Here is a 16,948-nt window from a genome sequence, read left to right on the forward strand (position 1 = left end):
GATGACAATGATGCTCACATAAAAGATAAGAATTGAAACATAACGGGAGCATATTGAAGCATATGACTAGCACATTTAAGTCTAACCCACTCCCTATGCATAGGGATTTTGTGAGCAAAAAACTTATGGGAACAATAATCAACAAGCATAGGAAGGTAACACCAGCATAGCTTCAAGAATTTAAGCACATAGAGAGGAAACTTGATATTATTGCAATTCTTACAAGCATATGTTCCTCCCTCATAATAATTTTCAGTAGCATCATGAATAAATTCAACAATATAACCAGAACCTAAAGCATTCTTTTCATGATCTACTTGCATAGAAAATTTACTACTCTCCACATAAGCAAAATTCTTCTCATGAATAATAGTGGGAGCAAACTCAACAAAGTAACTATCATGTGATTGAAAATTAAGATCAAGATGACAAGTTTCATGGTTATCATTATTCTTTATAGCATACGTGTCATCACAATAATCATCATAGATAGGAGGCATGCTTTCATCATAGTAAATTTGCTCATCAAAGCTTGGGGGACAAAATATATCATATTCATCAAACATAGCTTCCCCAAGCTTGTGACTTTGCATATCATTAGCATCATGGATATTCAAGGAATTCATACTAACAACATTGCAATCATGCTCATCATTCACATATTTCATGCCAAGCATTCCATGTAATTCTTCTTCTAGCACTTGAGCACAATTTTCCTTTCCATCATTCTCACGAAAGATATTAAAAAGACGTAACGTATGAGACAAACTTAACTCCATTTTTTTTGTAATTTTCTTTTATAAACTAAACTAGTGCTAAAACAAGAAACAAAAAGATTTGATTGCAAGATCTAAAGATATACCATCAAGCACGCACCTCCCTGGCAACGGCGCGAGAAAAGAGCTTGATGTCTAGTACACAACCTTCTTCTTGTAGACGTTGTTGGGCCTGCAAGTGCACAGGTTTGTAGGACAGTAGCAAATTTCCCTCAAGTGGATGACCTAAGGTTTATCAATCCGTAGGAGGCGTAGGATGAAGATGGTCTCTCTCAAGTAACCCTGCAACCAAATAACAAAGAGTCTCTTGTGTCCCCATGGCAAATTGTATAGGTGCACTAGTTCGGCGAAGAGATGGTGATACAAGTGCAAAATAGATAGTAGATATAGGTTTTTGTAATCTGAAATAATAAAAACAGCAAGGTAACTAATGATAAAAGTGAGCGTAAACGATATTGCAATGATAGGAAACAAGGCCTAGGGTTCATACTTTCACTAGTGCAAGTTCTCTCAACAATAATAACATAGATAGATCATATAACAAGCCCTCAACATGCAACAAAGAGTCACTCCAAAGCCACTAATAGCGGAGAACAAATGTAGATATTATGGTAGGGTACAAAACCACCTCAAAGCTATTCTTTCGGATCAATCTATAAAAGAGTTTGTACTAGAATAACACCTTAAGATACAAATCAACCAAAACCCTAATGTCACCCAGATACTCCATTGTCACCTCAAGTAGCCGTGGGCATGATTATACGATATGCATCACACAATCTCAGATTCATCCAACCAACACAAAGTACTTCAAAGAGTGCCCCAAAGTTTCTATCGGAGAGTCAAGAACGTGTGCCAACCCCTATGCATATGTTCCCAATGTCACGAAACCCGCAAGTTGATCACCAAAACATACATCAAGTGGCACATGATATCCCATTGTCACCACAGATAATCACGGCAAGACATACATCAAGTGTTCTCATAAAAGACTCAATCCGATAAGATAACTTCAAAGGGGAAACTCAATTTATCACAAGAGAGTAGAGGGGGAGAAACATCATAAGATCCAACTACAATAGCAAAGCTTGGGATACATCAAGATCATGCCATAGAGGAACACGAGAGAGAACACGAGAGAGAGATCAAACACATAGCTACTGGTACATACCCTCAGCCCCGAGGGTGAACTACTCCCTCCTCGTCATGGATAGCGCCAGGATGATGAAGATGGCCACCGGTGATGGGATCCCCCTCCGACAGGGCGCCGGAAAGGGCTCCCGAGAGGTTTTTGGTGGCTACACAGGCTTGCGGCGGCGGAACTCCCGATCTATCTTCTATTCTAGAAGTTTTAGGGTACAAGAGTATATATGGGTGCAGGGGGTATGTCGGTGGAGCTACGGGGGTCCCACAAGGTAGGGGGCGCGCCTGGGGGGACGCCCCCCACCCTCGTGGGCAGCCCGTTTCTCCCTTGACGTGCACTCCAAGTTTGCTGGGTTGCTTTCCTTCTAAATATAACTTTTTCAGTTGATTTCGTTCCGTTTTGACTCCGTCTGATATTCCTTTTCTTCGAAACACTGAAATAGGCATACAACAACAAATATAGGCTGGGCCTCCGGTTAATAGGTTAGTCCCAAAAATAATGTATAAGTGGATAATAAAGCCCAATATTGCCTAAAACAGTAGATAAAGTAGCATGGAGCAATCAAAAATTATAGATACGTTGGAGACGTATCATTAGGCTATGCTTCATTTTCGTCACACAAAGATGTTCCCAACTTCTATACCCCCGATGACAAGCCAAGCAATTGTTTCATACTTAAATAATCTCAAACTGTTTCAACTTTCACGCAATACATGAGTGTGAGCCATGGATATAGCACTATGGGTGGAATAGAATATGATGATGGGGATTGTGTGGAGAAGAGAAAAAGGAGAAAGTCTCACATTGACGAGGATAATCAACGGGCTATGGAGATGCCCATCAATTGATGTCAACATGAGGAGTAGGGATTGCCATGCAACGGATGCACTAGAGCTATGAATGCTCAACAAAAGAAAACTAGTGGGTGTGCATCCAACTCGCTTGCTCATGAAGACCTAGGGCATTTGAGGAAGCCCATCATAGGAATATACAAGCCAACTTCTATAATGAAAAATTCCCACTAGTATAAAAAGACAACTTATGAGACTAACTATATGAAGAACAAGGTGCTACTTTGAAGCACAACATATGAGACTCACTGCATGAAGAGCAAGGTGCTACTTTGAAGCACAACATATGAGACTCACTACATGAAGAGCAAGGTGCTACTTTGAAGCACAAGCATGGAAAAAGAGATAGTAGCATTGCCCCCTTTTTTCTCTTTTTTTCTTCTTTTTTTTGGGCCTTTTTTTTCTTTTGGCCTTTCTTCTTTTTTTTTCTTTTTTTCTTTTTGGGCAGTGTTCTACAATGATGATCATCACACTTATATTGATTACAGCATAAGGATTACAACTCGAAACTTAGAACAAGATATGACTCTATATGAATGCCTCCGGTGGTGTACTGGGATGATGCAATGAATCAAGAGTGACATGTATGAAAAATAATGCATGGTGGCTTTGCCACAAATACGATGTCAACTACATGATCATGCAATGGCAATATGACAAAAGTAATGTATGTCATGATGAAGATGATGGAAGTTGCATGGCAATATATCTCGGAATGGCTATGGAAATGCCATGATAGGTAGGTATGGTGGCTGTTTTGAGGAAGATATAAGGAGGTTTATGTGTGATAGAGCGCATCGTATCACGGGGTTTGGATGCACTGGCGAAGTTTGCACCAACTCTCAAGGTGAGAAAGGGCAATGCACGGTACCGAAGAGGCTCGCAAAGGCGGAAAGGTGAGAGTGCGTATAATCCATGGACTCAACATTAGTCAAAAGAACTCATATACTTATTGCAAAAAATTAGAAGTCATCAAAAACCAAGTACTACGCGCATGCTCCTAGGGGGATAGATTGGTTGGAAAAGACCATCGCTCGTCCCCGACCGCCACTCATAAGGATGCACAAGACAGGTACACTTCATGTTTCAAATTTGTTACACAACTTTAACCATACGTGCATGCTACGGGACTTGCAAACTTCAACACAAGTATTTATCAAATTCACAATTACTCAACTAGCACGACTTTGATATTATCACCTCCATATCTCAAAACAATTATCAAGTATCAAACTTATCTTAGTATTCACTCAAAAGAAAGTTTCACATATCTTGAATACCAAGTATATTAACATTAAGAAAATTACCATGCTATTAATGACTCTCAAAATAATCTAAGTGAAGCATGATAGATCAATAGTTTCTTTAAAACAAATCCACCACCGTGCCCTAAAAGATCTAAGTGAAGCACTAGAGCAAAAATTATCAAGCTCAAAAGATATAAGTGAAGCACATAGAGTATTCTATCAAATTCCAATTCATGTATGGCTCTCTCAATAGGTGTGTACAGCATGGATGATTGTGTTAAACTAAAAAGCAAAGACGCAAATAATACAATATGCTCCAAGCAAAACACATATCATGTGGTGAATAAAAATATAGCTCCAAGTAAATTACCGATGGAAGTGGACAAAAGAGGGGATGCCTTCCGGGGCATCCCCAAGCTTTGACTTTTTTGTGTCCTTGGATTATATTAGGGGTGCCATGGGCATCCCCAAGATTTGGCTCTTGCCACTCCTTGTTCCATAATCCATCAAAAGAATTCACCCAAAACTTGAAAACTTCACAACACAAAACTCAACAGAAATCTCGTGAGCTCCGTTAGAGAAAGAAAACAAAAGACTACTTCAAGGTACTGTAATGAACTCATTCTTTATTTATATTGGTGTTAAACCTACTCTATTCCAACTTTTCTATGGATTATAAACTATTTTATTAGCCATAGATTCATCAAAATAAGCAAAGAACACACGTAAAACAGAATCTGTCAAAAACAGAACAGTCTGTAGCAATCTATAACTAATGCAAACTTCTGGAACTCTAAAAATTCTACCAAAATAGGAAGTCCTGGACAATTTATTTATTGAACAGCAGAAAAAATAAGTAACGCAAAAGCACATTCCTGTGATTTAACAAAATTATATTCGTGCTCGCAAAGTTTCTGTTTTTCAGCAGAATCAAATCAATTATCATCGTAGGTTATCCTATAGGTTCTACTTGGCACAAACACTAATTAAAACATAAAACTACATCCAAACAGAGGCTAGATGGATATTTATTCCTAAACAGAAGCAAAAACAAAAAACACAAAATAAAATTGGGTTGCCTCCCAACAAGCGCTATCGTTTAATGCCCCTAGCTAGGCATAAAAGCAAGGATAGATCTAGGTATTGCCATAGTAATAAGATAGATCGGTGAAACTCATTTCATATTCTCTACGTTCGGCAGCGAGTTTTCTTTGAGGTAATTAAAATTAATCAAAAGGGCTAAATTTAATAGGGCAAAAATCCCCAAGATCAATTTTAGGAGGTATAGGTTCCTCTTTCGGCCCTTCATAATGCACAACCAATTCATCATTATAAGCGTTCCTTTGACAGAACCTTGCGAGTCTACACTCAAGGGAGTATCCTAACTCATTATTTCGAATAGACAAATCATCATTAAGTTTAGAAATTCTATCAATTAAAAGTTTGTTGGCACCTTTTTTCTAAGGTTTTCATTGAAAGCAACATAGTCAAGAGATTGAAAACGCATAATTTCTTCTTGATCAAAGATGATAGATTCTATGGGAGGACGGCCAGCGTCCACCCTATAATGCGCGAAGATTTCTTTGGCCTTTTTTTATTATAAATCTGAATTCATGAGCCAAAAAGATATTAGCATCACACTTAACAGAGGAGTGTTCGATATTACAAAATTCTAGGAAAATCCTTTGTATAGAAGGATGCATATGCATAAATTGCCTTTCAAGTTCAATGATAAGCATGGCAATGGCATCAGCAAGACTACTGGTTCTATGAAGAATAGAACTGCCCATAGAGGGCAAAGCACCGGCACAAGTAAAGAAATCTTGAATAACTCCTTTTCCAATAATATTACCACTACCGATTCGAAATCTTTTTGTATGATAGGTAGGGGATTCTTCAGCAGGAGCTTCAGAATTTTCCATGATATTATTATCGCCCATGTCGGCAATAATTTCCCCAATTTCAGACATAACGACAAGCAACCAAGCTAACACACGAGCAAACAAACGGATGAGGAAAAGGCAAACAGAAAAAGAGAAGGACATTGGGAAAGAGAGGGCGAATAAAACGGCAAGGGCGAAGTGGGGGAGAGGAAAACGAGAGGCAAATGGCAAATAATGTAATGCGAGAGATAGGGATTGTGATGGGTACTTGGTTTTGTTGACTTGCTTGAGTGAGCCTCCCCGGCAACGGCACCAGAAATTCTTCTTGCTACCTCTTGAGCACTGCGTTGGATTTCCCCGAAGAGGAGAGGTTGATGCAGCAAAGTAGCGTAAGTATTTCCCTCTGTTTTTGAGAACCAAGGTATCAATCCAGTAGGAGACCACGCACAAGTCCCTTGTACCTACACAAAACGATAGCTACTTGCAACCAACGTGATTAGGGGTTGTCAATCCCTTCACGATCACTTACGAGAGTGAGATCTGATAGAGATGATAAATAATATTTTTGGTATTTTTGATAGATAGATGCAAAGTGAAAAGTAAAAGGCAAAGTAAAACCAAAGCAAGTAAATAGAGTAATGGAGATTGATATGATGAGAATACACCCGGGGGCCATAGGTTTCACTAGTGGCTTCTCTCAAGAGCATAAGTATTCTACGGTGGGTGAACAAATTACTGTTGAGCAATTGACAGAATTGAGCATAGTTATGAGTATATCTAGGTAATGATCATGTATATAGGCATCACGTCCGAGACAAGTAGATTGAAATGATTCTGCATCTACTACTATTACTCCACTCATCGACCGCTATCCAGCATGCATCTAGAGTATTAAGTTAAAAACAGAGTAATGCCTTAAGCAAGATGACAAGATGTAGAGGGATAAATTCAAGCAATATGATAAAAACCCCATCTTGTTATCCTCGATGGCAACAATACAATACGTGCCTTGCTGCCCCTTCTATCTTTGGGAAAGGTCACCGCAAGATTGAACCCAAAGCTAAGCACTTCTCCCATTGCAAGAACTACCAATCTAGTTGGCCAAACCAAAAAGGATAATTCGAAGAGACTTGCAAAGATAACTCAATCATACATAAAAGAATTCAGAGAAGATTCAAATATTTTTCATAGATAATACTGGATCATAAACCCACAATTCATCGGTCTCAACAAACACACCGCAAAAAGAAGAAGATTACATCGAATAGATCTCCACGAGAGAGGGGGAGAACATTGTATTGAGATCCAAAAAGAGAGAAGAAGCCATCTAGCTACTAGCTATGGACCCGAAGGTCTGAAGTAAACTACTCACACTTCATCGGAGGGGCTATGGTGTTGATGTAGAAGCCCTCCATGGTGGATGCCCCTTCCGGTGGAGCTCCTGAACAGGCCCCAAGATGGGATCTCGTGGATATAGAAGGTTGCGGTGGTGGAATTAGTTTTTTGGCTCCTGTTTTGATCGTTTGGGGATACGTAGGTATATATAGGAGGAAGGAGTACGTCGGTGGAGCAATAGGGGGCCCACGAGGTAGGGGGGCGCGCCCCCACCCTCGTGACCGCCTCTTTTGTTCCTTGGAGCAGGGTCCAAGTCTCCTGGATCACGTTCGGTGAGAAAATCACGTTCCCGAAGGTTTCATTCCGTTTGGACTCTGTTTGATATTCCGTTTCTTCAAAACACTGAAATAGGCAAAAAACAACAATTCTGGGCTGGGCCTCCGGTTAATAGGTTAGTCCCAAAAATAATATAAAAGTCGAAAATAAAGCCCAATATAGTCCAAAACAGTAGATAAAGTAGCATGGAGCAATCAAAAATTATAGATATGTTGGAGACGTATCATTCAACTAGTTCTATTAATTCAACTAGTTCTTAGTAAAAATAAACTTACTATAAATAAAAATAAACTAGTTCTTACTAAAAGTAAACTAGTTCAACTAGTTATATTAATTTTTTACTAAAAATACACTTGTTCTATTAATTCATTTAGTTCTTACTAAAAATAAACTAGTTCAACTAGTTCTATTAATTTTCTTACTAATTCTATTAAACACTACTGCCCTAGTTCTTACTAACTAATGCCCTAATTAGCATCCAATTTGATGAACCCTAACTAATTTGATGCAATCTAAAATTTGATGAACCCTAGGAACTTTAGCTAGGCAGAGGTAGGGGAGGGGGAGGAGGAGGCGTGCTCACCTCGGGTGCCGGCGGCATGGGAGTGGCAGGAGGCGTCGAGGTCGGGGTCAGGGCTCGGGCGCGCGGCGGAGGGCGGCGTCGAGGTTGTGGTCGGGGCTCGGGGGCGCGGCGGAGGGCGGCGTCGTGGTCGGGGTCGGGGGCAGCGTCGAGGTTGGGGTCGGAGGCGGCATCGAGGGCGTGCAGAGAGCGACGTGAGAGCACGCGGCGGCTGTCGGTGTCAAAACCAGCGGATCTCGGGTAGGGGGTCCCAAACTGTGCGTCTAAGGCTAATGGTAACAGGAGGCAGGAGACACAATGTTTTACCCAGGTTCGGGCCCTCTCGATGGAGGTAGTACCCTACTTCCTGCTTGATTGATCTTGATGATATGAGTATTACAAGAGTTGATCTACCACGAGATCGTAGAGGCTAAACCCTAGAAGCTAGCCTATGATTATGATCGTTCTTCTACGGACTAAACCCTCCGATTTATATAGACACCAGAGGGGGCTAGGGTTACACAGAGTCGGTTACAGAGAAGGAAATCTACATATCCGAATATCCAAGCTTGCCCTCCACGCAAAGGAGAGTCCCATCCGGACACGGGACGAACTCTTCAATCTTTTATCTTCATAGTCCAACAGTCCAGCCAAAGTATATAGTCCGGCTGTCCGAGGACCCCTTAATCCAGGACTCCCTCAGTAGCCCCTGAACCAGGCTTCAATGATGATGAGTCCGGCACGCAAATTGTCTTCGGCATTACAAGGCGGGTTCCTTCTCTGAATACATGATAGAAGATTTTGAACACGAGAATCGCGTCCGGCTCTGCAAAAAAATTTCCACATACCACCGTAGAGAGTATAATATTCCCCGAATCTAATCTGCCGACAACTTCTTATAGCACGTCTTGTCGAAGCAGAGATCGTGTTCCCCCCATTGCGGGATTCTCATTAATACGGGCGTAGGTAATCCAACCGTGCTCTCGATCGTGGCGCTTGGGGGAATAAGCGTTTTTAGCGGGCAACTTGGGAGGCGCAGGATCCTTGCTGCCTTTATAAGGGGATAAGAATCTTCCCTTTCACCCACGCCCGTCTCTACTCATCCATTCCTTTCCACTCGAGCCCTAGTGCCCAAGCGCTCCTCTTCTCCGCCCAAAAAGGCTTCCCGAAGATGTCCGGATCTGGAGCAGGAGGCAAGTGGATGGCCTCTACCGTCCGGGAGAAGGTATTCAAAAAGCTTTGGTGGGCCGGGTATCTGGCCAAGAGAATTAGCCACCGTCTTCCGACGGCGGGACAGATCGTCCCGACCCCAGAACCCCACGAGAGGGTGGTATTTCTCCCTCATTTTGTCTGCAGGCTAGGGTTTCCCCTCCACCCATTTGTTCGCAGCATCATGTACTATTACGGGATTGATTTCCATGATCTATCCCCAAATTCCTTCCTCAACATCTCGACATTCATAGTCGTGTGCGAGGCATTTCTCCGCGTCCCGCCGTACTTCGGCTTATGGCTAAAGGTTTTTAATATAAAGCCCAAGGTAGTGAGTGGCGAGTATGCCGAATGCGGAGGCGCCATGGTGAGCAAGATGCCCAATGTTACATGGCCGACAGGGACTTTCAATGATTCTGTCAAGGAGTGGCAGCAGCAGTGGTTTCTACATCACCGAGCCGCGTGGCAAGGAGTGGACCGCCATTCCGGAGATTTAGATCCGGGGCCCCCCCTATGACTTACGTCCTGGCACAAGAAGGGCCTGAACTGGGCTTCGTCTGACGAGCTATCAGAGCTCCAGACGCGCGTTCAAGACATGGAAGACAAGAGCGTCAAGCTCGTCAATGTAGTCCAGGTGATGTTGGTTCACTGGATTCTACCATGTCAACACCGAGCTTGCAATCTATGGGAGTTCGACCCGCCAAGCACCAAACCCTGCTAGAGCTCTTTCGCTCTACAAATAAGGACATCTAGAGGGTGCTTTTCAAGTCTGGCAAACCGTGGCCGGACTCCGCCGAGGACCGTGGGTACCAATTGTCCCACCCCGCAAGTTCGGTAAGCAACCGAATGTTTAACAACTCATGTGTTCTACCTGTACATCCTTAGGAAAATACTTAACGTGTTTCCTATCATTTTCCTAGGGCTGGGCGAAGAAGGCGGGGCGGATCTACTGTCCAGCCCCTCTGCCGAAAGAATCGGACAACCCACTTTTGATGAAGATGCTGGTCCCGGCGCCATACAAGGCGCCGAAGAAGAAGGCCGAAAAGGAGGCCAAGAAGACCAGGGACGGCCTCCGTCGCCGTGGTGCCCCGGACACAAAATTCGAAGACTCCAATGCCCATTCTTCCTCCGAAGAGGACGGGGAGGAGGAGGACAAATCCCCCGCAGGGGGAAGGAAGAAAAGAGCAGCCTCCAACTCCTTGGAAGCCGATTCGCCTAAGAGGGGAAAAACTCCTCTTCAAGAGGAGTCCACCGGCGCCGCCGATAACAACCCGGAGTGGGATCCCAGGGCCGAGCCCCTGGTGAACTCGTAAGCATAAAATCCGAACACACTCATGTGTCTGGACTTGTCATGGCATCACATTCCAATTTGAGCCATGCTTTTCTTTTTTAGTCCAGTGAAGCCCCAAGCCGAACAATCCTCGTCAGAAGATCTGCTGGGTTCGGACACTATGGGGAGCTGGACACCCCAGAAGGCCTCCTCCTCCAAACGTAGGAATGAAACCGAGGTTTCGTCCCAGAAGGACCCATGCCACGGGGGAGGGGAGAAGGTCGCGAAGGTTGCGCCAGGAGGCCATACTTCTGGGGCCGGTCACACGGGAGAGAAAGCTCCCGTGGGTGTCGACGGCGTGGGTCATCAAGAATCCGGACCCAAACTGGACACGATTCTAGAGACCCATAAGGTCCCCGAGTCAGATAGGCAGCCTCCGCCAACTGGAGGAGGTATGCCTGCTCCATCGGCCACCTCTGTCCAACCAGAGGTGTCGGATACTTTATTGGCGGCGCTGAAGGGTGCCTCCATCATTGATGAACACCACGCCCTCATGGGTGCGGTGATTGAAAAGATTCAGTCCGCTGAGAGTGGACTGAATGAATCCTGTATCAGCCTCATAAGAGGCTTTGAGGTATGTTTTATGAGTTTTTTTGGGAGAGTGTCATGGTATAGATAGTAGCCCCTGATACACTGTTCGGTGAAAGGAAGAACCGGACAGAGGATCAAATTCATGTTCGTAGGAGACTTATGTGATGACATGTACCACTCTTTTTAACCAGCAGGCATCTGTAGCGACTGCCGCCTCTCAAGCTACGGAAGTATCTGGACTGAGGCATAGTCTGGAGCGGGCCGAAGGAGAACTTGGCCAAGTGAGGAGACATCTGGAGGATAATCAAGGTATGTAGAAACCTTATTTATCTAGCACAAATGAATAAGTGTACATGACGTAAATATTTTTATAATGTGCTCTAGGAGCGATGGCCGAAATTGAGGCTCTCAGGAGGGTTGTGGCCAAAGCCGAGAAGAGGTCAGCCGCAGAGCAGGCTCTTCGTGAGAAACACGAGGCTAGAGTTATTGAGTCTGAGCGAGAGCGTCAAGAGGCCATTCAGAAATGCGAGACCTTGGAGCAGAGTTTAGCAGGGAAATAATCCGGACTCTCCCAGGCTCGCCAAGCCGCAAGTGATGCCTAGGGGGAAGCCCAAGGTGGCTTGAAGGAAATCAAGGAGGCGAGGAAGATTGCGGCTGGTAAGGCTATTTTTGTACAAAGCAAGTATTGGAGATGAGAAAATCAAATTTGACAACTTGAGTTTTGACGTATACAGGGGTATTTGTGGAGCTGCCGTGCAGCATATCTGATGCCGCCCAATTCTACCGGGCCGAAGGGGGGAATACTGCAAATAAGCTCTTCTGGATGCAGTATGTGGCACCAAACTATCCGGTGCCTTTCTCTGATCAGCTGAAGCAGCTGGTTGAGCTGCATAAAGCGGCCGAGTTAGCCATGAAGATTTAATTATCCGGCTGTGGCCTGCTGAGCTGATTCCAAGCAGCTACGTCGGACTCGTGAAGCGGCTTGTAAGTGCCTGCCCTCGACTCGAAGTCATCAAGCGGTCGGTCTGCATAGAAGGTGCGCGAATGGCCTTCGCCCATGCCAACGTGCATTGGGGGAAGATGGATGCAGAAAAGCTGATGACGGAGGTGCAGCCGGAGGGGAAGGAGCAGCGCAAGACCGAACTGTATTATGAAGGCGTCTTAAAAGGAGCCTGCCTTGCGGCAGAGCAATGCACCAAGGACATTATATTTCCATAAATATGGTCATGTTTGTCCTTTGTAATAATTGAACAAGAGCATTCTTATCATCTATTGCTTGTTGTTTGAAAGTATTTCCTCCTGTACGACCGTTTTGTATATTAATCCTGAGAATCAGCCAGTCGTCGGCTTCCGCCCCCACGTAGTGAGTACAGGGGTGTTCGGGATAAACCTGAGCACTCTTTATCCCAATTTTGGGTCCCTAAAGGAGGTGTTCAGCACAGCGAACTAGGCAATCAGACTATAGGGCTTTATCGCTCTCACTTAGCCATAGGAGTTATTACGAGTAAGGTAGGCGCAACCCCTGGTGTTCAGAAGACCGCACTAGGGGCTCTATAGGCGCCTGATCAGAAAAGGCCGATCCGTCGCACGCTGCATTGGTTATAGCATTATGCGGAAGAAATCCTTAAAGATTTTAGAACCTCTCGAACAGCTGGCCAGCTCTCGCTGCATCATGACAGTCAGTTTTTGGCTTTCTCTACTGAGGTGCTCGTCCGGAAGAACCGGGACACAATCGCAGTAGTTTTCCCAGTGCTACCTTAGCCGATATAGCGGAATGTAAGGTACCAAAACATAGGAGCCGGGCAAACCCAACTATTGACCCAGGACATGATTCGGAGTTGATGCATATAATGCTACAAGTTCGGGGTGTCGGAAAGGCGTCGGACTTTTTTGCTGTAGTAGGGGCGTGACGAAGCCCTTGGCATATTAAGGCATATCGCGATAAGCAGCCGCCTTTTAACAAAAGAATTTTAAATAAGAAATAGCAGCAGGTAAGCATCACATGAATCCACATATTGTATTTGAGTAATACGTCAATGCGTATGCGTATAGATGACGTGATAAAAAGAAATATGATTGCGGAACCTGCTGATACCGGGCGTGAGGAAGTTGTGTTCGGATCCGGGGTGTAGTCGGATGATTATAGGGGAATATCTAGAGATTCCCCGACGCGCTCGAACTGTTCCCACGCCATCCATCATAGCCTACGTAAAGGCGAACCTGTAAAGAAAACGTAAGAAATGGTGTTGCGCCACCTGGCGGTTGAGCCGCAGTATGTGGCTTGTATTATCCTTTTCCGGAGAGTTTTTAATTAATCTCTGGGCAGGACGGGTTATCCTGCCGCGCAGTAGTTCGGACTCCGTTGATGGTGTCCTGGAGCTTGGTCTTCGACTCGAGGTTCGACTATAAGGTGCTGTCGGTTGTTCTTGCTGTTAAAGCAGTGGTAGACTCTTCGGCCGTGAGGGGGAGTTTGGACCTGCCATTAACCGTGATGACGCCGCATGGACCGGGCATTTTTAATTTACGGTAGGCATAATGCGGCACCGCGTTGAACCGAGCGAATGCGGTTCGTCCGAGCAGTGCCTGATGTTCACTGCAAAAGGGGACGATGTCGAAGACTAAGTCTTCGGTACGGAGATTGTCCGGAGATCCGAAGACCACTTCCAGTGTGATAGAGCCCGTGCAATAAGCCTCTACACCTGGTATGATACCTTTAAAGGTTGTTTTTGTGGGCTTGATCCTTGACGGGTTGATGCCCATTTTGCGCACTGTATCCTGGTAAAGCAGGTTCAGGCTGCTGCTTCCGTCCATGAGGACTCGTGTGAGATGGAATCCATTGATGATGGGGTCGAGGACCAATGCGGCCGAACCGCTATGACGGATACTGGTAGGGTGGTCCCTGCGATCGAAAGTGATCGGGCAAGAGGACAGAGGGAGTCCCGGACTATGAGGTGTCCGGATAGCCGAACTATCATCTTCGGCCGGACTCTTGGATTATGAAGATACAAGATTGAAGACTTCGTCCCTTGTCTTCGGCTAGCTTCTAGGGTTTAGCCTCTCTGATCTCGTGGTAGATCTACTCTTGTACTACCCATATCATCAATATCAATCAAGCAGGAGTAGGGTTTTACCTCCATCGAGAGGCCCCGAACCTGGGTAAAAACATCATGTCCCTTGTCTCCTGTTACCATCCGCCTAGACGCACAGTTCGAGACCCCCTACCGGCGATCCGCCGGTTTTGACACCGACATTGGTGCTTTCATTGAGAGTTCCTCTGTGTCGTCATCTTTAGGCCCGATGGCTCCTCCGATCATCAACAATGATGCAGTCCCGAGTGAGACTTTTCTCCCCAGACAGATCTTCGTATTCGGCGGCTTTGCACTGCGGGCCAATTCGCTTGGCCATCTAGAGCAGATTGAAAGCTACGCCCCTGGCCATCAGGTCAGATTTGGAAGTTTGAACTATACGGCTGACGCCCGCAGAGACTTGATCTTCGACGGGTTCGAGTCACAGCCAGGCGTGCCGCACTGTCATGATGGGCATGATCTAGCTCTGCTGCCGGACAGTGCCCTAGAGGCCGCACAAGTGTCCGCTTCGACCCTTAGCTCGGAGCCGACTGCGCCAATCGAGGATGGGTGGCTGGACATCGCCTCCGAGGCTGCTGTCTCTACGGCGGTTGAGCCGAACACCAACCCTGTCCTTTGCGAAGCTCGTGACTCCAAGGTGCCGGACTCCTCTCCGGACTCCGAACCTTCCGCGCCCCTGCCAATCGAATCCGATTGGGCGCCGATCATGGAGTTCACTGCTATGGACATCTTTCAGCACTCGCCCTTTGGCAACATCCTGAATTCGCTAATGTTTCTCTCTTTATCAGGAGAGCCCTAGCCAGATTACAGTCAGGAAGGTTGGGATGCAGACGACGAAGAAATTCAAAACCCACCCACCACCCACTTCATAGCCACTGTTGATGACTTAACCGACATGCTCGACTTCAACTCCGAAGACATCGACGGTATGGACGACGATGCAGGAGACGACCACGAACCAGCGCCTACAGGGCACTGGAAGGCCACCTCGTCATACGACATATACATGGTGGACATCCCAAATGATGGGAATGGCGATGGAACAATGGAGGATGACCCCTCCAAGAAACAGCCTAAGCGCCGGCGTCAGCGGCGCCGCTCTAAATCCCGCCACAGCAAAAATGGAGATTCCGGCACCGGAGACAATAACACCCCGAACAGTGCCGAAGACAACCCCCTCCAGCAGGATTCAGCGCAGGAGGATGGAGAAGCCAACCCTCATGAGAAAGCGGCAGGCAGAGAGGTAGAGGACGATAATTACATGCCTCCCTCCGAAGACGAGGCAAGCCTAGACGACGATGAATTTGTCGTGCCTGAGGATCCCGTCGAACAAGAGCGTTTCAAACGCAGGCTTATGGCCATGGCAAGCAACCTCAAACAAAAGCAGAAACAACTTAGAGCTAACCAAGACTTGCTAGCCGATAGATGGACTGAAGTCCTTGTGGCCGAAGAGTATGAACTCGAACGCCCCTCCAAGAGCTACCCAAAACGCAGGCTGCTACCCCGATTAGAGGAGGAAGCACCTAAAGCTACATCACCAGCGCATAATACGACCGACCGGCCACCTCGTGGCCGCGACAGAGAGGCCTCTTGGCCCTACACTCAAGCCGCACCCCGGCGCCGCTCAAAAATACCAAGGCACGGGAAAATGCGCCGGACCCGCGGGATATACTCGAGGACAAGGCAAGGCAAACAATATCGAAATACGGATCGCGTGGGCGCCCGACGATACGTGATGATAACCGTCACGCCGGATATGGTAATTATGGCCGGGCCGAACACAATAGACAAAGCTCATTTGAGCTACGTCGTGATATAGCCCAATACAGAGGCGCCACACACCCACTATGCTTCACAGACGAAGTAATGGATCATCAAATCCCTGAGGGTTTCAAACCCGTAAACATTGAATCATACAATGGCACAACAGATCCTGTGGTTTGGATCGAGGACTATCTCCTTCATATCCACATGGCCCACGGTGATGATCTACACGCCATCAAATATCTCCCACTCAAGCTTAAAGGACCAGCTCGGCATTGGCTTAACAGCCTGCCAGCAGAGTTAATTGGTTGTTGGGAAGACTTGGAAGCCGCATTCCTCGACAACTTCCAGGGCACCTATGTGCGACCACCAGACGCCGATGACCTAAGCCACATAATTCAGCAGCCAAAAGAATCGGCCAGACAATTCTGGACACGGTTCCTAACCAAGAAAAATCAAATCGTCGACTGTCGGATGCAGAGGCCCTCGCAGCCTTCAAGCATAACATCCGCGACGAGTGTCTTGCCCGGCATCTAGGACAGGAAAAGCCGAAATCCATGGCAGCCCTCACAACACTCATGACCCGCTTCTGCACGGGGGAGGATAGCTGGCTAGCTCGTAGTAACAATATGACCAAGATCCCTGGCAATTCGGATACCAAGGACAACAACGGCAGGTCACGTCGCAACAAGCACAAGCGCCGCATTAATGGCGACAATACTGAGGATATGACAATCAATGTAGGATTCAGAGGCTCTAAACCCGGTCAGCGGAAAAAGCCATTCAAAAGAAATACTCCGGGCCCATCCAATTTGGACCGAATACTCGATCGCTCGTGCCAGATACACGGCACCCCCAAAAAGCCAGCCAATCACACCAACAGGGATTGTTGGGTGT

This window comes from Triticum dicoccoides, chromosome 3B, assembly GCF_002162155.2.
Source record: "Triticum dicoccoides isolate Atlit2015 ecotype Zavitan chromosome 3B, WEW_v2.0, whole genome shotgun sequence".
Taxonomy (NCBI): domain Eukaryota; kingdom Viridiplantae; phylum Streptophyta; class Magnoliopsida; order Poales; family Poaceae; genus Triticum; species Triticum dicoccoides.